Source organism: Saimiri boliviensis, chromosome 7, assembly GCF_048565385.1.
Source record: "Saimiri boliviensis isolate mSaiBol1 chromosome 7, mSaiBol1.pri, whole genome shotgun sequence".
Classification (NCBI taxonomy): Eukaryota; Metazoa; Chordata; class Mammalia; order Primates; family Cebidae; genus Saimiri; species Saimiri boliviensis.
In genome coordinates this window covers 93482023-93508699 of record NC_133455.1, presented here as the reverse complement: position 1 = coordinate 93508699, position 26677 = coordinate 93482023, and the positions used below count along the sequence as shown (strand labels likewise).

The 26677-nt window shown below is 40.7% G+C and overlaps 1 protein-coding gene across 3 annotated transcripts in view; it reads right to left on the bottom strand.

Moving 5' to 3' along the window:
* FGD4 (FYVE, RhoGEF and PH domain containing 4) overlaps positions 1 to 26677 on the bottom strand; it is a 252879-nt gene that overhangs the window by 199523 nt on the left and 26679 nt on the right. Inside the window, exon 1 of one of the 3 annotated variants that reach the window (XM_074403051.1) lies at positions 4496 to 4623. The exons of the other annotated variants lie outside the window; for them this stretch is intronic. The gene's annotated coding sequence lies outside the window, so the exon portion shown is untranslated. Of the gene's footprint in view, positions 1 to 4495; positions 4624 to 26677 lie in introns of those variants that run through there. 3 annotated transcript variants of the gene reach the window in all.

The window sequence follows — 26677 nt, the reverse complement described above, 5'->3', positions numbered from 1 at the left end:
GTAGGCTAAAAAATCATACGTAAATTTTCAGCTGAAGAGGGATCACTGACTGCCCTTAACCCCCAAGTTGTTCAAAAGTCAACTGCACTTTTTAACACATTCTATTGTTTTTACTCCTCTGTTCCTCTAATTTCCATAATGTAACCTAGCCTACAGTCACTACTCTTCTCTGGCTTTAATCCCTATTAAATAACAATTTAATCACAAATTAGAGTTGCAGGTAGAACAGATATTATTCATAATTTAGGATGACAAAACAAAAAAGAGATTAAATGACTTGTACAAGCTTGAACTTTACTGACAAAATTATGAATAGGACCTGTTTTCTAGTAACTCTTAGCTTAACGTCTATTAGACAGGGATCAGCATAACATAGTTACTAAAAGCACAGAATGGGTCTGAGCGCAGTGGTTCACACCTGTAATCCCGGCACTTTGGGAGGCCAAAGCAGTGGATCAAAAGGTCAGGAGTTCAAGATCAGCCTGGCCAAGATGGTAAAACCCCATCTCTACTAAAAATACAAAAATTAGCCAGGCATGGTGGTGTGCGCCTGTAAATCCAGCTACTCGGGAGGCTGAGGCAAGGCAGAGAATTGCTTAAACGAGGGAGGCAGAGGTTTCAGTGAGCCAAGATCATGCCACTGCTCTCCAGCCTGGGCGACAGAGCAAGACTGTATCTCAGAAAAAAAAAAAAAAAAAAAAAGCACAGGATGTCAAGTCACATTACACTTGCTCTATCATTTATGAAACTATGACCCTTAATATTAACTTATATTCTTTGTGCTTTGGTTTCCTCATCTGTAAAAATATGGAATAATAATAGCATCTATCTTCAGACAAGATTTTTTTGAGATAAAACACCTTGAATACCACCTGGTACATAGAAGCTCTCAGTAAATTGTATCCATTCTTATTTTTCCATTATTATTCAATCAGCCTTTCAATGAGTATATAGTATAAATATCCTATGCACATTTGTTCTTTTTCTTTAATCCCTTGTAGAATCAAACTTCAGGGGGCTAGGGCCAAAAACACTTACACAACATGACTAATCCAGTATGTACATATATAACATGCTTCACTACAATATATGCAAGTAAGTGCTTATCAAAAATTGAAAGAAACTTAGGGCCTAAAGGAAATCAGAATTTTAAAGAATATTTCTACCTACTGAGTTGGCTACTTAGTGGCTTCGTGAAATCAGTGTGTTCTAAGTACAGAACTTTACTGAATTCTTCCTTCATGGGATCACTTTATAGAACACAGTCTTCACAAGGCTACATTCTTGGATTTACATTCTAAATCCAAGTAGCAAATAAATAATGTGGCCCTCTTCCTCTATCATTTTTTATCTCGTCTTTAACCATGACATTTCATTTTCTGCCCATGTGAACTAATGTTTCTGCAAAGAAGTGGGGAGTGGTCAGAAAGCCTGAGTTCTCATTTCAGTTCTCACACAACTTTTCAGACCTCAGTGCTGCCAACAAAAACAGTGAAGACACATTATAAAACAGGGACACTGACCCAGGCTTCTAGTTTTACTGCACAGAGAAAAAATATTTGTGGGGAGTGTATCAATGTTCCTCCAAATGAAGGCATTTTAGACATCTGAAGCTCAAAGTCAAGAAGAATATGCTGTTTACCTTTCATTGTTTATTAACCTTTAAACAATGAAAACTGAATGATACTTTCTTGCATTATACTCTAATCTAATCTGTTGCCCCAAAAGTTGGTATTTTAATCTACAACAAAGGTGACTCTTGACATTCTTAATTACACAGTGAAGGGGTTATTGTTTTAAGATCTTCAGTATGAAATCCACACCTGGGTTGAAGTCTTACTCTTTTCTACTAGTCATATATGACTTAGAACAAGCTATCTCAGCTCTTGGGTTTTGTTTGCTTGTTTTTCAGCAATGGTTGCTGTTTTGAATAAAGAAGAAAATTCCATCTTGTCTCAGAGCTGCCTCTGAGGAGGCAAGTGAGATCATACACACCACGTTAGGAACAAGAGGCACATGTTCAACACGGTTACCCAGTTCAGTCAGCATCGGAGGCAGCAGTTTTCATTCAAGAGCTCTCACTTGAATTTCTAAAGCTGTCTCAAGTGTATTTTCTAAGTGATATGAGTTAACACAAGCCTACGGATCTAAAAATTGCAAGAAATTAGGTTAAAATCTCCCTGCAAAAGAAACACAGGGTGAGTGCAAGTCTTAGCAAGAATATTTGCCATGCTGTACAGCACTTACAGTGCATTTTCCTTCTGTTCTCATTGCTTTTATATTACAGCAAAGGGACAAGTAAATGTGGAGTGAGCTGATGAAAATTTCACTGCCCTGAAAGCACTATTTTAAGCACCAAGGTCTAACTATCCAACCTTATATATTTCAAGAGGTATATAACCTTTTTGAATCTGGCCCTTGGATATTGCCAACATGGAAGGTCTTCAGTTAAGACAGAATAATAAATCTAAACAGAAAATGTCTTCTTTTTATCTTTTTTTCTAAGGCATGAGGTTTTACAAACTATGATCTCATCCCATTTGTGGTTCCGATTAAAAAAAAATCAAGAGTGTATAAGCACATGAAAAAGTTTTATTTCAAACACACATCTAAGCACATTCACACACATACACACAATGTTATACTGGGCTGTGGTTAAAACATTTGAAAGTCACTGTTCTAAAGTACCTACTATGTGAGAAACAGTGCCAGACTCAGAAATCATGCTTGGAATCCCTGTATTGCCAGTTACTAGTGGTACAACCTTGGAGAGCCTGTTACTTAAATTCTCTGAAGCCCAGTTTCCTCCAACGTAAAATGGGGATAACACATTCCATAATGTATACTAAACAGCCGAGCCCTGCATCTGGCTAGAGTTGCTTGCATTCCCTCTATTGTCACCCTGCTTCTACTTTCTTGCAATAGTCAGGGTCAAGGCAGCAGTAGAGTAGGGTCCCAAGTGTTTTTGCACATATAAATTGCCTCCAGTCTTTTGTCTATTTTTAGAAATATTTGCAATTCTATTTGGACAAAATTTAACCTTAGTTTTAAATAAAAGTATATAGTGGCTTCCTCACAGATAAAAAAGAAGTAAAAACAAATGCAGGGTCTAAATGGCAATGACGTAAAAGATAAGTGAACAATGGAGAGAATACATGAATGAATAATAATACAAGCTAATTGCCTTGAACCAGAAAAGGGAGCTAGTCAAATATAGGAGATAATGGAATAATAGTAATTAATTATTGAGCACTTACCTCTGCACTGAACATTGGGTTAAAAGTTTTGCATGCAGAGGCTAGGCAGGGTGGCTCACGTCTGTAATCCCAGCCCTTTAGGAGTGTGAGGCAGGTGGATCACTGGAGGTCAGTAGTTCAAGACCAGCAGTGAGCAAAGATTGCACTACTGCACTCCAGCCTTGGTAACAGAGAGAGACTCCGGGTTAAAAAAAAAAAAAAAAAAAAAAAGGCCGGGCGCGGTGGCTCTAGCCTGTAATCCCAGCACTTTGGGAGGCCGTGGAAGGTGGATCACAAGGTCAAGAGATAGAGACCATCCTGGTCAACATGGTGAAACCCCGTCTCTACTAAAAATACAAAAAAAAGTAGCTGGGCATGGTGGCATATGCCTGTAATCCAAGCTACTCAGGAGGCTGAGGCAGGAGAATTGCCTGAACCCAGGAGGCAGAGGTTGCGGGGAGGCGGAGGTTGCGGTGAGCCGAGATCGCGCCATTGCACTCCAGCCTGGGTAACAAGAGTGAAACTCCGTCTCAAAAAAAAAAAAAAAAAAAAAAAAAAAGTTTTGCATGCATCATTGTATCTGATATCCACCAAAAAAAGGCAAACCGCAGAACAAGCTGTGAAGGCACTTCAGGCTACAACATCAAGAATGGAAAGGTAACCTTGCCACCAACTTTCCAGTCACAGATATGCAGTGTTTACTTGCCAGATGCAGAAACCAAACTAAATCCATAAGTTAAAAGGTCACAGTTGGCCAGGCGTGGTGGCTGAGGCCTGTAATCCCAGCACTTTGGGAAGCCAAGAGGGGGGCGGATTATTTGAGGTCAGGAGTTTGAGACCAGCCTGACCAACATGGAGAAATCCCTTCTCTTCTAAAAATACAAAAATTATCCAGGCATGGTGGTACATGCCTGTAATCCCAGCTATTCAGGAGGCTGATTCTACTAATTGTTTAAAACCCGGGAGGCAGAGGTTGTGGTGAGCCGAGATCACACCACCGTACTCCAGCCTGGGCAACAAGAGCAAAACTCCATCTCAAAAAAAAAAAAAAAAAAAAAAAATGTCACAGTTAAAATCAATGTAGCTTAAAACAATTTCAAGGAGATGTTAAAAAAGAAAAAAAAAAAAAATCAAGTTGGCTGACGCCTATAATCCCAGCACTTTGTGAGGCTAAGCGGGGTGGATCACAAGATCAAGAGTTCAACACCAGCCTGGCCAAGATGGTGAAACCCCATGTCTACTCAAAATACAAAAATTACCAGGTGTGATGGCGATGCCTGTAATTCCAGCTGCTCGGGAGGCTGAGGCAGGAGAACTGCTTGAACCTGGGAGGTGGAGGTAGCAGTAAGCTGAGATCTCATCACTGTACTCCAGCCTGGGTGACAGAGCCAAGACTCCATCTCAAAAAAAACTGTTACAAAGATGAAAAGAAAAGATAACAGTCACAAGGCAAAGGGCATAAACTGTGGGAACAGAGCACAGCAGAGACTTCTATTTTAAAAATGCACAACATTCTTGAAACTCCCCCTGGAAGCCTTCTTCTGTTTGCTTTATAGGAGCGTTCAGTACCCTGTGCAAATGCGTGGATTCAAATTCAACTTCTGCTAAATTCACATTAAATAAACTATCTTGCAAAAACATGTCAAAATAAGTAGAAAAACAGATGAATAAATGGAAATGTTACTACTAATCTCTTCAGGTAAAAGGCTCTGAAGCATTACAGCATTTTTCTTTAATGTGTGAGCTCCTAAGACTGAAGAAATTGTTTCAACACTTCGTTACTAGGGCTTGGTGATATCATGAATCACATAGGACCATGAAAACCCTCATCTGAAAAGGGTAAAGAAGAAAAATCAGAAAACTTTGTATTTATAACAGTTTTAATTGCTTAAATAATTATTATGATTTTTGTACATCATCTTAATTCAAAATGTGATGTTTTCCTAAAGGAAAAATATTTTGTCATAACTGAATATTTTGTTATAAAACACAAACTTAAAAGAATCAATATTGACTTTCAACATGATGAATAAGTTATGGACCACAGGTACAACTAACACACATCATATATGTATTAGATGTCTCAAGTAGGGTTAGTATAAATACATCCTTATAAAAATTCAACTAGCAATCTGGAGAGTATCAGTTACTTGTATTCTTTATCTCAGCTAATGGCATATTCAAATGCCCAGCTAATTCAATAGAAACAGTATGTAGAAAGAGCTTAGGTAGGAGACAAGGGTGAAATAAAGAGTCTGCAATACAGTGATTGTGCTCATGGGCAGGTTATTATATTTATCTGAGCCTCAGTCTTGCTGATTATAAAATGTCAATATTTGGCCAGGCATGGTGGCTCACACCTATAATCCCAGCACTTTGGGAGGCCGAAGTGGGCAGATCACATGAGGTCAGGAGTTAAAGACCATCCTGGCCAACATGGTGAAACCTCGTCTCTACTAAAAAATAAAATAAAATAAAATAAAACAAAATACAAAAATTAGCCAGGTGTGGTGACGGGCACCTGTAGTCCCAGCTACTCCGAAGGCTGAGGCAGGAGAATCGCTTGAACTCAGGGGACGGAGGTTGCAGTAAGCTGAGATCACGCCACTGCACTCCAGCCTGGCAACAGAGTGAGACTCTGTCTCAAAAAAAAAAAAAAAAAAAAAAAAATCAGTATTTATTTCAGAAGATTATCGTCAACATCATGTCACATATGCAAAGGAAATCATATAATCACTGGTACCTACTACAATCTAAACAGATCCTCAAATGACCAGTCTGTCTTTGCCTTCGTTTTCCAGCATCTTTCTCTAAGTTGTCTCAAGTTTTTTAATCATGCAATCCATTACGACTTTTTGACCCTCCACTCCAGGATATATTCACTTATAAATTCTGCACGTGTACTACCCTACTATTAGATTATAAAATACCCAAAAATAGGTGTCATGGTTTTTTGGGGGTTTTGAGACAGGATCTCACTGTGTCGCCCAGGCTGCAGTACAGTAAGCACCATCATAGCTAACTGCAGCTTTGTATCTCCCAGACTCAAGCCTTAGCCTCCCAAGTCACTGGGACTACAGGCGTGTACCACCATGAGTGGCTAATTATTTTATTTTTGTTAGTAGAACCAAGGTCTCACCAGGCTGGTCTCGAACTCCTGGGCTCAAGCAAACCTCCCACTTTGGCTTCTCAAATTCCTGAAATTACAGGCGTGAGCCACGATGCCTGGCCAAAAACAGGACTTTTAATAAGATGATGCAAAGATAAAATGAAAAGTAGTTTTAATTATTGGCTTCATAATACTAGTTAACATCTCAAGGCATGATAAAATATAAGGCAAAGTTCGTACATAGTAACAGCGGATACAAATTCAGACTTCAAAGAATCTCTGTGATAATTCTGATTTTACTTGTGCCTATAAAGGCCAAGTCTCCCAAAACCATAATCAGCAAGTAGGCTAAGCATGGTGGCTCACGCCTGTAATCCCAACACTTTGGACGGCTTAGGTGGGAGGATCACTTGAGCCTAACAGTGAGAAATCAGTCCGGGCAACATGAGACCACATCTCTGCAAAAACAAAATATAGGCAGCTATGGTGCCATGTGCCTGTAGTCCCAGATACTGAAGAGGCTGAGGCCAGAGGATTGCTTGAACCCAGGAAATGGAGGCTGCAGTGAGCTGTCATCATGCCATGCACTCTAGACTGGACAACAGAGTAAGGCCCTGTCTCAAAATAAAAAAGTTTAAAAAAAAATCTATAAAAATACAAATAAAATAAAAACTTTTAGATATTTAAATACATTTCTTTCTCAAATATTTTTTAAGTTTTTATTTTTTTTTGTATTTTTATTTCAGGAGTAGCAGAAGAGAATCAAATCTTTATTTTTGAAGGAGATAAATCCAAATGCAGAAACATCTTTAAGTGCCTTAAATTTACATTTTATGATCCTTATAAATAGCAGTGTCTGGCCAGGTATAGTAGCTCATGCCTGTAATCCCAGCACTTTGGGAGGCCAAGGCAGTGGATTGCTAGAAGCCAGGAGTTAGAGACCAGCCTAGTCAACACGGGAAGACCCCATCTCTACTAAAAGTACAAAAATTAGCCAGGCATGGTGGCACACACCTGTAACCTCAGCTAGTCGGGAGGCTGAGGCATAGGATCACTTGAACCTGAAACGTGGAGGTTACAGTGAGCAGAGATTGTACCAATGCACTCCAGTCTGGGCAACAGTGACAGACTCTGTCTCAAGAAAAAAAAAAAAAAAGTGTCAAACATCCCAAATAAACACAATTTACTAACCAAAATAATAATCTTTGCTGGCCCAACTCTTCCTGCTGCCTAAATACTTGAAAATCATTAATTCTAATAAGTTGTTGACTCAAGAGATTTCTGAAGGTGTCATCACTCCTGCTATAATTTTCCTTCTACCAGTAGCCAGTTACATAAGGAAAGGATAATTCCAATGAAAAGACCTGGATTCTTCTCTAACTAGTGAAGAAACTTTAGGAAAACTTTAGGTAAATCCTTTAAACTCTATGAGCCTGTTTCCTCTTCTGTAAAAATGAGGATTGTATCCCTAAAGAATGGTGAATGCTTCCTCAACAAAAAAAACTCCCTCCAAATTCAGTGATCCTGTGAAGTACTGCTGTTAAATCTAGAACAATGAATGTAAACAAGTCATAGACTACAACCTGGACCCTATCATTAATTTGTCAAGTAACCTTGAGAAAGTCATTCAATCTCTCTGGGACTCATTGGTAAAAAGATTACTGGACCAAATCACTAGTTCCAATAATTGTTATGGGTGATGGAGCACTTAAAATTAATGATGCTCTTTGCATAACATGTTCCAGTGGGATAAAATATTGATTTACCAGCTAAGTTCAGTGTGTTAGGAAATACCTTATGAATGGAAAATTCAATCATATTATATATATTAGAAATTTTAAAAATCAGGCCAGATACGTTAGCTCAGGCCTGTAACCCCAGCACTTTGGGAGGCCAAGGTAGGAGGATACCTTCAGCCCAGTGAAAAAACTGGCACAATGTATCTCCTGAATTTCAAGCAATTTAGATAGCTTTTAGTAGTAACTATAGGAGAGCTATACTTTATTCAAGTTATATTTAAATAAACACTTAACACATTATTTAAGCAAAAACATCAGCTAGAAAAAGACATCCTCAGCTGTTAATGACAGTGATGCCTGCAGGGTTTTTTGTTTTGTTTTGTTTTGTTTTGTTTTGAGACGGAGTCTCGCTCTGTCACCAGGCTGGAGTGCAGTGGTCTGGACTCACTACAATCTCCGCCTTCCAAGTTCAAGAGACTCCCCTCCCTGCCTCAGCCTCCCAAGTATTAGGGACTACAGACATGAGCCACCACACCCAGCTAATTTTTTGTATTTTAGTAGAGACGGGGTTTTACCACGTTGGCCAGGATTGTCTCGATCTCCTGATATCACGATCTGCCCACTGCAGCCTCCCAAAGTGCTGGGATTACAGGCGTGAGCCACCGCGCCCAGCCCTCTTGCAGGATTTTACACAACAGCTGAGAAGGCTGGATGGAGACTAGTGGTTTCCAAACTGAAAATGTACTCATCCACTGAAATGATTACTTTTTCTATTGTTATGCTACTGCTACAGCAATCACACTAATTCCTTTTGCTTTTCAAGTATTCACAAAAATAATAACAGGATCACAAAATCTAGTCTAGGACTCTGTGACTATCCGCTGTTATTTTATGCATTCACAGCATAACTATGATTCAGAAGCAAGTATTTTCATAAATGGAAGTTCTTAAAACGAGGGTGGACTAAGTTTCCTTATTCAGGATACAGAAATCTTAGATTAGACCATGCTGCCTCCTAGAGGCCAAAGGTATATAAAAACACAAAAAGTCTAATTTTAACAAAAATCACATATCCTCAGATTTGAGTCTTCATAGAAACTGCATATAACACATCCTGCTTATTATCTTAAGGGACTCTATTTTCTAGTTATTGGGTAGATACCTTTGTATGTTAAAATACTGAACTGATTAGGGAAGGTCTACTGCAAATGATTCAACCATGAAGAGAGAGAAGAAATGGCATATTCTGCTATCACACAAACAGAATATTAATAAGTGTAAATAGTTCCAAATGTATACATTTAAATAGAATTATCCTGATATTTTAAAATAAACTATCTAAAAGGAATGTATTACTATACTTCATGATAGAGCCATACATCTAAAAAAGCTCTAAATATAAATAAAAAAATTTTATGTGTAAGTATAGTTTCCTACTGAACAAAATGCATAAAGGTGTTTCAACATAGCAAACATACTGACAATAAACACATGCAATCAACTGTTGCTGATAAATCCTCGTTCACAGTATTATTGTCAAAGAATCTGTAGAAAATACTGAGATGAATAAACTACTTAATTCAAGGAAGTACAAGAACAATGCAGTGTTCCTCGTTTCTCTTTGGCTGCCAGCTGCTTCATTGTGTTTATATAATAAAAGATCTGGCAAAAGTTGCAAGTTTCAGTGCATTCACATGGGCAATTCCATAGCACAATTACCTTGGGAATAAACTTGCTCTCTGGCACAAAGAACCATTCTAAGTAGGTCAAAGCTCCCCCAAACTATTTATATCACTAGATCTTTCAAAAAAGACTTTAAAATTCTGTCACTTCACCCAGAAAGGAAGAAAAATTTTAGAATCACAAGATACACTATCAGAACAAGAACACTCAGGATGAAGGAAGGCAAATATTTAAAAGAAAATTTTCTGAGACTCTAAATTATACTGCAGTCAATTTAAGATTTACCAGCAAAATATTTGGTCAAAAGCATGCTCATGATCCTGTTGAATTTAATTTTTAAAATTAAAGCAAAACTACTACAGTCAAAGACAAGTAGGAATCAAAATTTACTTAATCATTTGACATGAAGGAATCAGCAGCTGGGATCTATTATATTGACAATATTTTAAAGCATTAGTGATTTTTTAAAATAAAAACTTAGAAAAGACTAGTGTTGGCTGGGCATGGTGGCTCACGCTTGTAATCCCAGCACTTTGGGAGGCCAAGGCTGGTGGATTATCTGAGGTAAGAAGTTCAAGACCAGTCTGGCCAACATGGTGAAACCCCGTCTCTGTTAAAAATACAAAAAAAAAAAAAAAAAATAGCTGCCTGTGGTGGTAGGTGCCTGTAATCCCAGCTACTTGGGAGGCTGAGGCAGAAGAATCACTTGAACCAGGGAGGTGAAGGTTGCAGTGATCCAAGATCACCCCATAGCACACCAGCCTGGGTGACAGAACTCAAAAAAAAGACCCCCCAAAAAAGAAAAAAAAAAACCATAGTGATTAATGAAAGAGCAAAACCAACATCCTATCTAATAACCAAAACTGAGGGGCATCTTCTTCTGGAAAATGCTGGAAAAGCAATTAGTACATCTATAAACCCCTAATGTAGCTGGACTCAGACCAGAATAGGAGACACCTGTCACTATTTCCAAAATTGCCTTTGCAAAAATTGTATCAGTGAGAAAAGCATGACAGTGAAAGCGATCAATGCCAAACCACCCCTACCCACATCCTGCACCTTTCTCTTAATTTAATTATTCCTGGGCTACTGGGCTGAGCTAACTCTGAAAGACATTTAGGCTATAGTAGGCCTAGCCCAAAATTCATCTGCTTTTTTAAAGGTCACGAAAGGCCTAAAGGTCATGAATGGCCTAAGAGGTATGATAGACAGAAAGTACAGTGAGAGTACAAAGAAGAGAAGGGAGTCATCATTTTTGTCTGAGCAATTGGAGCAGAATCATATGGACTCAGAAAAAGGGGTGCTTGGTTGGGCGTGGTGGCTCATATCTGTAATCCCAGCACTTTGGGAGGCTGAGGCAGGGGACTGTTTGAGGCCAGGAGTTCGAGACCAGCCTGGCAAACATGGCAAAACCCTGTCTCTACTAATAATACACACACACACACACACACACACACACACACACACACACACACACACATATATACACACACACATACATATTAGGTGGGCATGGTGGCACAAACCTGTAATCCGTGCTGAGGCTGAGAAACAAGAATCAGGTGAACCCAGAAGATGGAGGTTGCAGTGAGATCACACCCCTGTAGCTGCACTCCAGCCTGGGCAACAGAGGGAGACCTGGGATGGGGAGGAAAGGGGAGGGGAGGGGAGGGGAGGGGAGGGGAAGCAGGCCATCAAGCAGGGGAGGAGAGGAGCCTGATTCTGCTAAGATACAGACATGGTTTGCCAGCCATTCTTGCAAGTAACATCACAACTGTAGATTGGTCTGTTGAGATATCTTTTTAGGCCTTTTTTTTTTTTTTTTTTTTTTTATGTCTGATACCCATGGCTCCATCTGGACATACCAACTTTGCTCCTGTGGCCTCACCCAGAAGCTATTCAGTGTGCAGGGCACCTTTGACCCCCTATGATTTCATCTGCAGCCCAACCAATCAGCAACAAGCCTACAACCCAGCAGTTCCCCCAAATTGCCTTTGAAAAACTCCTAACCTACAAGCTCTGGAGGAGACATGGAGTACTAACTCTGTGCCCAACCCTCGTGTCCATTAAACTCTTTTTCCTTTCTTTTCTTCTCTTTCTCTCTTTTTTGAGACAGTCTCTAGCTCTATTGCCCAAGGTGGAGTGCAGGGGTACAATCTCAGCTCACTGCAACCTCTGCCTCCTGGGTTCAAGCAATTCTCCTGCCTCAGCCTCCCAAGTAGCTGGGACTACAGGGGCAAGCCACCATGCCCAGCTAATTTTTGTATTTTTAAAAGAGACAGGGTTTCACCATTTTGCCCAGGGCGGTCTCAAACTCCTGGCCTCAAGTGATCCACTAGCCTCGGCCTCCCAAAGTGCTGGGATTACAGGGGTAAGCCACCTCACCCGGCCTACACTCTTTTTTTTTCTTTTTCTTTTTCTTTTTTTTTTTTTTAACCACAGTCCCATGGTATTTATTTGTGTGGCGAACAAGAAGAACCTTTCAGGCAGTTACATTTTCCTCATTTTTTCTACAATTTCTGGCTGCCTGGGCACTCTAGATGGTCAAAAAGGACATTAACTTTAGAAGCTATAGCAGTTTTTTGCTTCATGACTGAACAGAAATAAAAGGCCTTAAAGTTCACATAGAAAACATGTTGAATATACCAAAGATGATGGGCCTAGGAAGGCTAAATTCTCAAAATTAACTGTTTTGTCTGTTCCTCTATCTAGATAGGACCACCTCGGGATAATGATTTACACCAAAAAAAAAAAAAAAAAAAAAAAAAAAATAGACAAGACAATAAGATAATTTGGAACAGATCCCTTTTTTGTGTGTGACAAGTATTCAAATGCATCTAGAGTTAGCTTAAAAAGAAGTAAATATATACAAACCAGTGCTTCCATTCATGTTGTGAAAAATAAAAAAATAATAAAATAAAAATTAAAAAATATTATTAAGATGAAATGATTTCTCACAAAGCCCAAAAGCAGGGCTGCAAGTTAAGTCTCAGGAAAAACTAAAACTGGCAAATGGAAGACCACAGAAACCAAAGGCAATTGGTTTGAGTGTCTATATCTCACCTTTCTGTCTCAATTCATTCTGCTTTCTCTGCTCACAACCTTCTCCACTGTTCAATACCCATGGTCTATGCAAGTCTAGATGTCACATATTAATATTACTCTCTTGGTCCAAATTCCACATTCCTCAGAGATTCTCATTGGTTCACTAAGGTCCATCTATCTATAACTAAATCATCTAGGCCCAAACAAATATCAAATAGTATATCTGAATGTCCACACATTTGGTAATGAATTCTTTCAGCTTTCATATACATTGAAAACATCTTTATTTCACCTTTGTTTTTGAAAGATTTTCAGTGAGCATAGAATCCTAGAATCCAAGATTTATTGGCTTTTTTCTTTTAGTACCATTTTTTTTTTTTTTTTTTTTTTTGAGACGGAGTTTCGCTCTTGTTACCCAGGCTGGAGTGCAATGGCGCGATCTCGGCTCACCGCAACCTCCGCCTCCTGGGTTCAGGCAATTCTCCTGCCTCAGCCTCCTGAGTAGCTGGGATTATAGGCATGCGCCACCATGCCCAGCTAATTTTTTGTATTTTTAGTAGAGATGGGGTTTCACCATATTGACCAGGGTGGTCTTGATCTCTCGACCTTGTGATCCACCCGCCTCGGCCTCCCAAAGTGCTGGGATTACAGGCTCGAGCCACCGCGCCCGGCCCCCTTTTTTTTTTTTTTTAAAGATGGAGTCTTGCTCTGTCACCCAGGCTGTAGTGCAGTGGTGCAAGTTCCACTGCTGCAGCCTCTACCTCCCAGGTTCAAGCAATTCTCCTGCCTCAGCCTCCTAAGTAGCTGCGGTTACTGGCATGCACCACCACACCTAGCTACTTTTTGTATTTTTAGTGGAAATGGGGTTTCACCATGTTCACCAGGCTGATCTTGAACTCTTGACCGCAAGTGATCCCCTGCCTCAGCCTCCCAAAGTGCTGGGATTACAGATGTGAGCCACTGCACCTGGCCTTCTTTTAGTACTTTTAAAACATTGCTTTGTTTTCTCACTTGCATTGTTCAGATGTGAAATCTGCCTTCAAGGATCCTGATCTTTATTTCTCTAATATAATGAATCTTTTTCTTCTGGATGCTTTTAAGATTTTCTCTTCACTACTCGTCCTGAGCAATCAAATTACGATGTACTTTGGTGTAGCTTTCTTAATGTTCCTTGTGCTTTTGGTTTACTGAAATTCCTGGATATGTAAGTTTAGTTTTCATCAAATTTGGAAAAATTGTGGCTATTATTTCTTCAAATATTTTTTCTGTAGACTATCCCTTTCTTCTGTTCTTCAGAGATTCCATGTACACTATTATCAGGCTACTTGAAATTGTCCATAGCTCACTGATCCTCTATTTTTATTTTTCCTCCTGTGTTTCATTTTAGATCATTTTTATTATGTCTTCAAATTCAGTACTCTTTTCTTCTATCATGTCTAATCTACCATTAGTGCTGTCTAGTGTATTTTTAGCTCAGAGATAGCCATTTCCATCTCTAGTTCTATTTGGGTCTTTTTTTTTTTTTTTTTTTTTTTTTTCCCTAAGATCTCCCAACACTCATTTTTTTCTTCCTCCAACCCCACCACCCCAAGACTAGGTCTCAAAATGTCATCACAAAGCTACCTTTGACGGGAAACTTCCACGTTAGATATTTTTAGAGTTCACTCTGCTTTTGCCAACAGCACTCTACACTCGACTAGTGTAAGAACTGTGGCATTTTCCAGCATTTTCAGAAATGCTGAATGTTACTGCTCAGATAAATTCACTTAGATAAAATAATAAATATCAGGTTTTCTTTTTTGTTTGTTTGTACATCTTAAGTTGAGAATATGCTTTTTTGTTCTGAAACTGAATGACTTAAAAATCCTTGGTGATTTAATTCAGAAAATGAACTGCAAAAACCCTAACGACCACATTGATTCTGTGTTACGTATAAGGTACTGGGTTAAATTTAACAATAAAGTTCAAAGTGAAGATAAATGAGATCCTAACCTTACATGCCTATGAAATTAAGACCACCAAAAGAAAAATTTTTTAACCAGTAACGCGGTTTAAAAAATTATCTTGGCTATAAAATCCTCAACTAGAGGAAAATATCTCAAGTGACAGAAGACAGATGGCTTCTATTAAGGAAGAGAGGATGCTGCTCATTTCCACTCTGCTTTTTGGGCAACTGAGATTTTGCATTTCAAAGTACACAACACTAATGCCTTAATGAAGGTACTAGAAAAAGCAAAAAACCTTGCATGAGGTACAAATGCTCATTTCTTCAAGTCACTCCCATATTACTCATTCAGCATGAATGTTAGAGAAAAGAACATTGCTCTGCTCCTGGAACACAGAGAGCTTGTCTCTCATGTCTCATTATCAATATGCCTGTTTCTCCTCAATGCTGCTAGGATTTTAATAACTGGCTACCAGGTTAGGAAATAACAAATAAAATAAAAAATGATTTTTTAAAATCATTTCACATTTTTACCTTCAGTTGGGCTTTTTATTAACAGCTTAACAATCACAGAAATCCAGTCCGCAGTATTTCCCTGGTGGCAAGAGTCCACTTAAAGAAAACCGTGGAACTATTCTTGATGAGAAGGACATAAATAATGCTACTGAAAATATTTTAGATGCAAATCAGACTCCTAATACAAAGATAGTCTTGATCCATTCATTCAACAAATATTTACTGAACTCTAGGTACTGAGTGTGGATTCGTAAGAGGTGTGAGCCTGCCCTACTCAGTCTAAAGAATGAGACGCATAAATATCTAAAAAATAAAGTATGATAGTAACTTAGAAAAAAGCTTTTGAGAGCCTGAAACAATAAGCCCTAGTTAGGCTTCTTCTAAGCAAGCTGGATAAGTTGATTATCTGTCTGAACACCATTTTGCTTCTCTGTAGGATGAACATACAATCATCAGTCAAACTGGAGTACTTATCCAGGACTAATGATAAATAAGAGATCCTAGGCCAGGCGCAGTGGCTCACACCTGTAATCCCAACACTATGGGATGCTGAGACGGGTGGATCACTTGAGGCCACAAGTTCGACATCAGTCTGGCCAAAATGGCAAAACCCCATTTCTACTAAAAATACAAATATTAGGGCTGGGCGCGGTGGCTCACGCCTGTAATCCCAGCACTTTGGGAGGCCGAGGAGGGTGGATCATGAGGTCAAGAGATCAAGACCATCCTGGTCAACATGGTGAAACCCCGTCTCTACTAAAAATACAAAAAATTAGCTGGGCATGGTGGTGCACGCCTGTAGTCCCAGCTTCTTGGGAGGCTAAGGCTGGAGAATTGCTTGAACCCAGGAGGCGGAGGTTGCGGTGAGCCGAGATCGCACCATTGCACTCCAGCCTGGGTGACAAGAGCGAAACTCCATCTCAAAAAAAAAACAAAAAAACAAGTATTAGCCTGTTATGGTGGTGCACGCCTGTGATCCCAGCTACTCGGGAGGCTGAGACACAAGAATTGTTTAAGAGGTGGAGTTTGCAGTGAGCCGAGACTATGCCACTGTATTCCAGCCCGGGCAACACAGTAAAACTCTACATGAAAAAAAAATTATTTAAAATTTTATAGATCTTTTTTTTATGAGACGGAGTCTTGCTCTTTCGCCAGACTGGAGTGCAGTGGCACGATATCGTCTCACTGTAACCTTCGTCTCCCAGATTCAAGCGATTCCCCTGCCTCAGCCTCCAGAGGAGCTGGGATTACAGATGTGCGCCACCACACTTGGAAAGAACCTGTCTCTATGAAAACTTAAAAAATAAAAATAGGGCGAGCGTGGTGGGCTTATGCCTGTTATCCCAGCACTTTGGAAGACCAAGGCAGGCAGATCACGAGGTCAGGAGTTCAAGACCAGCCTGGCCAACATGGTAAAACCCCATCTTTACTAAAAATACAAAAATTAGCTGGGTGTGGTGGTGCACGCCTGTTGGCCCAGCTACTTGGGAGGCTAAGGCAGAAGAATTGCTTGAACCGGGGAGGCAGAGGTCGCAGTGGGCTGAGATCGCACCACTGCACTCCAGCCTGGGTGGCAGAGCAAGACTCCACCTCAAAAAAAACAAAATTAAATAAATAAATAAAAATAAATTAGCTGGGCATAGTGGTGCATGCCTGTGGAGCCAGCTACTTGGGAAACTAAAGTGAGAGGATCCCTTGAACCTGGAAGGTCAAGGCAGGAAGTAAGGCATCAATAATGGGACAAACAGAAATCCTAAGTCACCTGAGAAGATGCAATTAGAACACAGCATCAGTTCTATGACAGTCCTATCAAAGACGTCTAAACTGAATTCAATCACGAGGAAACAGATAAACCCAAGTTTAAGGACATTCTACAAACCATTTGGCCTTTAGTCTCTGGATCATAAAAGTCAAGGAAGGATTAGGATGTGTCCCAGGCTGTAGGAACCTAAATAGACAGGAAACTAAAAGCAATGGATAATCCTGAAATTTATCCTTTTGCCATGAAGGGCATTATTAGTGCAACTGGTCAAACTTAAATGGGATCTGAGGCTTACGTGGTAATAATAGATCAACGTTAACTTCCTGATGTTGATGGCTATATTACAGCTTTGTAGGTACATGTCCTTGTTGTTTAAAAAAAAAAAAAAAAAAAAGGCACTAAATATACAGAAATGATGAGGTTTCAAGTGGGTAACTTACTATCAAGTCAATAAGGAAAAAAATTTCTGTACATTTGCGACAGTTTTTGAAATTAAAAAATAATATATAGGAAGCACATCTAGTGTAATTACGTGACTTCGATTTCTCTCAGTTTCTCAGTCTATAAATGTTAATACTATTTATCCAAGAGATTACGAAGATGATTAAGTTACGTAAAAATATAACATTTAGTCCACTTAGTGGAACTATTTAATATATTATTCAATGTATTCATGTTCTAACCACACTTGAGAAGCAGTCTAATCTGTCTCAGGAGCTGTCTTAAGGTTTCCGGTTTTTCCCAGTTTTACCCTGTACTCCCTCCCACACAACCGCTTCTATACTGCAGCCTACAGGAAGTGATGAGGCTGCTCCCTGTTACCAGAGTGCTTCCTTTCTATCTTCTTTCCTTCCTCCTGCTGAACACACATTCCCACCTCTACCTCAATCATCTGTTTTTCTTTCTTCCTTTATTTTTTTGAGATGGAGTTTTGCTATTTGTTGCCCAGGCTGGAGTGCAGTGGCACGCTGAGGTCACTGCAATCTCCACTTCCTGGGTTAAAGCAATTCTCCTGCCTCAGCCTCTTGAGTAGCTGGGATTACAGGCATGCGTCACCACGCCCAACTGACTTTGTATTTTTAGAAGAGATGGGGTTTTGCCGTATTAGGCCTGTCTCAAATACCTGCCCTCAGTTGATCACCCACCTTGGCCTCCCAAAGTGCTACAATTACAGGCATGATCCACCAAGCCCAGCCAAGCACCCGTTTTTCTAAGACTCCATATGACTCTGCTCCATTTGCTCAGACAAAAATGATGGCTCCCTTCCCTTCTTTGTACTGCCACTGTACTTCCTACATAAATCTATCCTAATCCTAGCACCATATAGCACTGTGATCTGCTTCCAGTCATTTTCCCTCTTAAGATCATGGCTTACTTGCTGGCACGGACTCAAGCCCATCTTAGCCACTATCAGGCCTAGACCAGGGCTTTGAGTTCTGAAGAAATGAATCAATCAAAGTGAATGAATGAATAAGGGAGGGCATCCAAGAGGTCACAGTTAACGTATGCAGCATCTGAAGATCTGGGGCAGAGCAGACATTCAAATCTATTTTTGCAGAACAGTTCCTTGTCTTGTACCAATGTTCTTTCCCTCTGTGATGAGTAAAGGTTTGGGAGTTTGTTCCCTTCCCAACACAGACACAAAAACAAACAGTGAAAATACACACCTTCCACCTCTAATATGACCACAGAGAAAACTGGTATACTTGTCTTCTGCATAGATTTCAACCAACAAACATGTGAGTGCCTGCTATGTGTGAAGCACTACACTGGGTGGTAAGGACCCCAGTGAATTAAATCAGACACAGTGTACCGGAAAGAGAGACAGCATGTCTGTTTCTATGTTTCAAACCTTGCCCTTTCAAGTATTTAACCAACTTACACTTCTCTATTTAGGCAAAAAACAAAGCAAGTCATTCAGCCTAAGTGATCTGCCCTGTGTCACTGAGAAAATTTGAATGGCTTAGGACTAGAATGCTAGACCTTTCAGCTGTACATTTAATTCCAAGTTGTATCCAGTCATCTCATATATTACATATAGACCGTCTCATTTAATACAACATGATACTGTAAATACTACAACTGTGTTACCTTAAGTTGGGAATCTTATGTTCGAAGATTGATAGTAAATTTTAACTCTGGAAAGGTAAAAGAATAACTTTAATAGCCTCTATTTGAGTCAACCAACCATACCCCATAAACTACTCACTGAGAAATGTAAAAGTGGTTCTAAAACATGGAAGCCCAGTGAAGGAAAATCAAAATTTAAGATGGAAATTTAAATTTGTCCAATCCTAAGCCAATACCCTTTTTAATGTAAGGCAAGGGCTTTATTTTCAGCCCAGTGACTCCCCAGATAAAAATGGGTGACCACCTACAGAACAGTGGCAGCTCCGCTACACAGACAAGTTTTCTCAAAGGGGTCAACTGTCTGGACGAGCTAGGAGACACGCCTTAAAGCAGCTTTCTCACAGTTTTATATTTTCTTTTTTCTTTTTCTTTTTTTTTTTTTTTTTTTGAGACAGAGTCTCGCTCTGTCACCAGGCTACAGTGCAGTGGTGTGATTTCAGCTCACTGCAACCTCCGCCTCCCAGGTTCAAGCAATTCTCCTGCCTCAGCCTCCCAAATAGCTGGGACTACAGGCGCGCGCCACCATACCCAGCTAATTTTTTTTTTTTTTTTTTAGTAGAGATGGGGTTTCACTCTGTTGGCCAGGATGGTCTTGATTTCTTGACCTCCTGATTTGCCCACCTCGGCCACCAAAAGTGCTGGGATTACAGGCATGAGCCACCGTGCCCGGCCAGCTTTATATTTTCATAGTATCCTTTAACCTATATGATATATTGTGGAGGTTTTGTATATATATAGGGACTCAAACAAAATACATGCTACTCCAAAACATGGCACGTTGGAACTTGAGGAAACGGCAGAAGCAGGTTCACTCCCTGTCTCCTTGCCTCTTCTCCCCTGAAGCAGGCCATAAAAACCTAACTGACCTTTTCCTGAAGTAGGTCTTAGGAGCCTGATTACAGGAACCTGCAGGAAAGGAATGTCTTTATCTCTGTAGACACAGGGACACAGAAAAGAATCTCAACAAACAGGCTTTGCTAATTACCCCCCATCCTGTTTATTACCATTAGACATAACCCCTGTATTCATCATACTGAAGCTTCCACCTCTTAGTACTATTACATTGGGCTTCAGGTTTCAACATACAAACGTTGGGGCACGGGTGGGGTGGGCAGACACAAGCATTCAGACCCTAGCAGTGCACCAGCCGTGAACCTTGTAATGAGTGAAAAAAAAGGCATTACCTTTGCTGCCCTATCTTATCTAGGCCAGAGAATATACACTCGACCTAGCCCACAGGCATGTTTCCCTTGGTCCACAAAACAAAGTAACTTTTTGTTTTGATTTTTTGAGACAAGGTCTCACTGCAGTTGCCCAGGCCGGAGTGCAGTGGCCTGATCTCTGGCTCACTACAGCCCTGACCTCCTGGGCTCAGGTGATTCTCCCACTTCAGCCTCCCGAGTAGCTGGGACTACATGCCCTGGTAACTTTTGGTATTTTTAGTAGAGACAGGGTTTCTCCATGTTGCCCAGGCTGGTCTCCAACTCCTGGACTTAAGCAATCCATCCACCTTGGCGTCACAGAGTGCTGGGATTACAAGTGTGAGTCACAACACCCAATCCAAAGTAACATTTTTTAATTAGCTGCAAATGAAGGAATTTTAAATAAAATTCCAGTCTTTGGACTTTTCTTATAAAATTGTTCCATAGGTAGAAGGTCCTTACAGTTATTTTGAATCTGTGTTTAACAAATAAATTTTAGGCCCTTGGAAATAGTGTGTATCTTATTCATAACTCGCAGTATAGCGAGTCTTGAATAATGCTTTATTCCACAAAATGACTGCTTACATGACCATTTGAAATGTGTAAATTCAGTTCCAAAATAGTCAATGCACAGAGGCCCATTGATGAAATGCAATAAATATGTTTTCCAACTGCCATTTTCAGCATTCACAGAAACAACAGATTTTATTCAATAATCCTATCATGAGATGTGTTCTTCAGTCCTCACCCAAATAAAAAGCCATTGTCTTATAGACAATCCCCAATTTGCAACCTAATCATTCCTAAACAAGGGTCCAAGAGTAAATCAAAGTCGAATTTCCTAAAAACCTATTTTATAGCACAAAAATGGCAAAATAAGATGAAAAGAAGAAAATCTCAATAAGGACTTTTTACGAGCATTAAACATATAAAAATTTACTTTAAAACAGTCACATTATGAATATTGTATTGCTTTCAAAGGATTTCTATCTTATAAGGACTGCCAGACTGAGATTTCCCTAAATACTAGGGGCCTACTTTACTAGGCACCTACTTCTTTTTCTAGCAAATCATATGAAGGCTAGGGCAGGCTTTACTGCCTCTGTTTTTTCTCTCTCTCTTTTTTTTTTTTTTGAGATGAAGTCTCGCTCTGTTGCCCAGGCTGGAACGCAAAGGCAAGATCTCAGCTCACTGCAACCTCTACCTCCTGGGTTCAAGCGATTCTCCTGCCTCAGCCTCCCAAGTAGCTGGGATTACAGGCATGCACCACCATGCTCAGCTAATTTTGTATATTTAGTAGAGACGGGGTTTCTCAGTGTTGGTCAGGCTGGTCTCGAACTTGTGACCTCAGGTGATCCGCCCACCTCAGCCTCCCAAAGTGCTGGGATTACAGGCGTGAGTCACTGCACCCGGTGCTTTACTGTCTCTTTTAAGGACCTTTGACCTACCTTCACATTTTATTTGTCTCACATTCTTTCATAGCTAATTGATCACTTTAGGCACACACCCAAAAATCTTCCGGTAAATGTTCCAGGAAGGTACATATCTGCATGGAACTTACTCATCAATGACCCTTGCTCTTGTATCTCAATTTGCTAAGGGTTCATGAATGATATTCTAGTAAGTCAAACATACCTATTAAAAATATCAATCACCATTTCAAATACATTTGTTACACAATTTGGTAGAACACATTTACGTTACTACAAATTTGGAACAGCATATCTACTTAAAGGTTGGCAAATTGGCCAGGTGCGGTGGCTCATGCCTGTAATCCCAGCACTTTAGGAGGCTGAGGCAAGTGGATCATGAGGTCAGGAGATCGAGACCATCCTGGCTAACACAGTGAAACCCCATCTCAACTAAAAATACAAAAAATTAGCCCAGCGTGGTGGCACACACCTGTAGTCCCAGCTACTCGGGAGGCTGAGGCAGGAGAATCACTTGAACCCAGGTGGCAGAGGTTGTAGTAAGCCAACATCACACCACTGCACTCCAGCCTGGGCAACAGAGTGAGACTCTGGAGACTCTGTCAAAAAACAACAACAACAACAAAAACGGCTGGGCAGGGTGGTTCATGCCTGTAATCCCAGCACTTTGGGAGGCTGAAGGGGGTGGATCACCTGAGGTCAAGAGTTTGAGACCAGCCTGATCAATATGATGAAACCTGGTCTCTACTAAAAATACAAAAATTAGCCGGGCATGGTGGTACGTGCCTGTAATCCCAGCTACTAGGGAGGCTGAGGCAGGAGAATCGCTTGAACCTGGGAGGCAGAGGTTGTAGTGAGCCGAGATTGCACCATTGCACTCCTGCCTGGGCAACAAGAGCAAAACTCAACAACAATAATAACAACAAAAAAACAGTCCTGAATTGCCAGCAACACCCTTCCCCAACACTGGCAGCAGCGGCATGGTGTGGGGAACATCTCTGGGCACTGGGTGAGAACACAGTAATTATGAGGCATTGAATTCAGTGCTGTCCTGTTAAAGCAGAAAGGAAAACCAGACCTAACTCAGATGATGCCTGCCCACAGAGGGAGCTTTAAACTAGCCCTAGCCAGAGGGAAGCTGCCAATCCCAGTGTTCCAAACTTGAGTGCTCACGAACCTAGGGCCAAAGTGCTTTTGGTCTCTAAGGAAACTTGAAAGGCAGTTTAGGTCACAAGGATTGCAACTTCTAGGTAAGTCCTAGGGCTGAACTAGGCCCAGAGACAGTGGACTAGGGGGACAAGCAACATACTAAGACATAAAAAACTGGGGCAGCCAAGGGAGTGCTGGCATCACCCCTCCCCTAACCCCATGCTGCACAGCTTGCAGCTACAAAAGAGACCCCTTTCTTCGGCTTGAGGAGAGGAAGAAGTGGGGAGGATGTGATCTTACATCCTGGATACTAGCTAGGCCACAGCAGGAAAGGGCACCAGTCAGAGTCAAGAGGCCCCTGTTCCAGGCCCTGGTTTCCAGATTACATTTCTAGACACATCCTGGGCCACAAGGGAACCCGCTTCCTTGAAGAAAAGGACCCAGTCCTGGCAGCATTTATCACTTGCTAAGTGAAGAGACTTTAGACCCTGAATAACCAGCAGATACCCAGGTGCTACATTGAGAGCCTTGGGTGAGCCACTGAGACTTGCTAACTTCAGGGAAGGCTCAGCACATTACCAGCTGTGATTGGCCACAGGGCAAAACTGCTGCTTGAGAAAAGCAGAAGGAAAAGTAAAGGGGACTTTGTCCTGTACCTTAGGTACCAATACTGCCACAGGGAGGTAGAACACCAAGCGAGCCCTTGGGGTCCCTGGTTCCAGACACTGACTCTTAGATGGCATTTCTGGACCTGCCCTGGGCCAGAGGGGAGCCCATTTCCCTGAAGGGTGAGTCCCAGGCCAGGCAGCATTCAACACAAGCTGACTTAAGAGACCTTGGGCCTTAAGGGAACATCAGCTGTAGTCTGGCAGTACTCTTTGTGGCAAGGGGTGGCAGTGGCTAAGAGACAAGGCTCTTCTGCCTTTGGAAAAGGGAGGAAAGAGCAGGAAGGAACTAAATCTTGTGGCTTGAGCGCCAGCTCAGCTGCAATACAATAGATTACCAGGTAGACTTCTAAAGTTTCTGACTCTAGTCCCTGATTTCTGACCCCATCCAGGGTGTGGGGCACCTTGGCACCCTGAAGGGAAGGGCACAGGCCTGGCTGGTTTTGCCACATGCAGACTGTAGAGCCCTAGGGCCTTGAGTGAACATCGGCCACATCCAGAAAGCAGTTACAGCAAGCCTTGGGTGAGACCCAGTGCTCTCTGCTGACTTCAAGCCTGACCCAGTGCAGTCACAGTGGTTGTGGCCACATGGGTCACTCCACCCCCAGCTTTATGTGGCTCAGAACAGAGACAGGGACTCTGTATGTTTGGGAGAAAGTAAGGGAAGAGAAAGGAGTTTCTACCTGGTGATCCAAAGAATTTTACCAAATCTTGTCCCAGGTCATCAAGGTGGTATTATCCCTCTGTGAGTCTGCAAGAAACAGCATCACTGAGCTTGGGGTGTCCCCTAAAGCAGAAACGGCTTAGATCACAACACCCAAATTCTTTCAAATATTTGAAAAGCCTTCCCAAAAAGGATGGGCACAAACAAGCCTAGACAGTGAAGACTACAATAAACACCTAACTCTTCAATGCCCACACACTGAAGAACATCTACAAGCATCAACAGCATCCAGGAAAACATGACCTCACCAAATGAACTAAATAAAGCACCAGGGAACAAGTCTGGAAAAACAGAGATATATGACCTTTCAGAGAGTGAATTCAAAATAGCTGTGTTGAGGAAACTCAAAGAAATTCAAGATAACACAGAGAAGGAATTGATATTTCTATCTGATACATTTAACAGAGATCGAAATAATTAAAAAGAATCATGGAGAAATTCTGGAACTAAAAAATATAATTAGCATCAGGGTCTTTTATTAGCAAAATGGATTGGAGAAGAAAGAATTAGTGAGCCTGAAGATAGGCTATTTAAAAGACACAGATGAAACTAAAGAAAAAAAATAAGAAAAACAACAAAGCACAGCTACAGGATCTAGAAACTAGCCTCAACAGGGCAAATCTAAGAGTTATTGCCTTATAGAGGAAGCAGACAGAGATGGGAGCGGAAAGTTTATTCAAAGGGATAACAACAAAGAACATGTCAAACCTGGAGAATGGTAACAGTATCTAAGTAAAAGAAGGTTATAGAACACCAAGCAGATTTAACCCAAAAAAGACTACTTCAAGGCATGTAACAAACTACCAAACGTCAAGGACATAGAGAAAAAGGAAATCTTGTACATTGTACATTGTTGGTAGTAATGTAAATAGTATAGCCATTATGGAAAACAGTATGGAGATTCTTCAAAAAATTATAAATAGAATGGCCGTATGATCCAGCAATCCCACGACTGGGTATGTATCCAAAGGAAATGAAATCAGTACATCAGAGTTATCTGCATCCCCATGTTCACTGCAGCATTATTCACAATAGCCAAGATATGGAATCAACCTAAGGGTTCAGCAACAGATGAATAGAAAATGTGGCACAGATACACAAGGGAATGCTATTCAGCCTTTAAAAATAAAGAAATTATGTCATTTCCAACAAGATGGATGAATCTAGAGAGCATTATGTTATAAGACAGACACAGAATGAGAAATACTGCATGATCTCAATTATATGTGGAATCTAAAAAAGTTAAAGTCATAGAAGTTGAGAGTAGATTAGTAGTTACTAGGCACTGGGAGTTGGGAGTACAGATTTAGGGAAATTTTTGGTCAAAGAACACAAAATTTCAGTTGGATAGGAAGAATAAGTTCAAGAGATCTATTGCACAACATGGTATCTATAATACTTAGTAAATTATAAGTGAAGCAATACACATGTTAATTAGCTCGATGGAAAAATGAAGACACAGGTCAAATCAATTGAGTCATTCCACAATGTATTCATATTTTAAAACATGTTGTAGGTGACTAGTATATAAAATTTGTCAATTAGAAAAACAAATAAAAGCATCTCCTGGGCCAGGCGCGGTGGCTAACGCCTGTAATCCCAGCACTTTGGGAGGCCAAGGTGGGTGGATCATGAGGTCAAGAGATTGAGACCATCCTGGTCAACATGGTAAAACCCTGTCTCTACTAAAAATACAAAAAATTAGCTGGGCATGGTGGCTCGTGCCTGTAATCCCAGCTACTCAGGAGGCTGAGGCAGGAGAATTGCCTGAACCCAGGAGGCGGAGGTTGCAGTGAGCCAAGATTGCGCCATTGCACTCCAGCCTGGGTAACAAGAGCGAAACTCTATCTCAGAAATAAACAAATAAATAAATAAATAAATAAAGCATCTCCTGTGTCCACTTCCCTACAGATACACTCACATACCGCTCCGAATTTGTAGTTTTTCATCTGCCTTGAGCACTTGAAAACTAAAAGCAAGCTTACTGAAGAATTTCCTAAGAGAAGGCTAACATTTTGAATAAAGTACAGGAAGTACAGAGCTTTCAACTTTATCTCAACAGCAGATATTTTTACCTTTATCAACTTCAGCTGATGTCTTAGGAGTTACCGTTATCCCCAGTCTGCTCTCTGGAAGTGCGGTATTGTTAGATGCTATACATGTCCAAACCACTTCTATAAGGCAGGCCAGAATCCAGTGTTTTCTAAGATGGGAAGAAATGGTTCAAGAACCATTCCTGGCCAGACGCGGTAGCTCGCGCCTGTAATCCCAGCACTTTAGGAGGCCCAGGTAGATGGATTACTTGAAGTCAGGAGCTCGAGACCATCCTGGCCAACACAGCA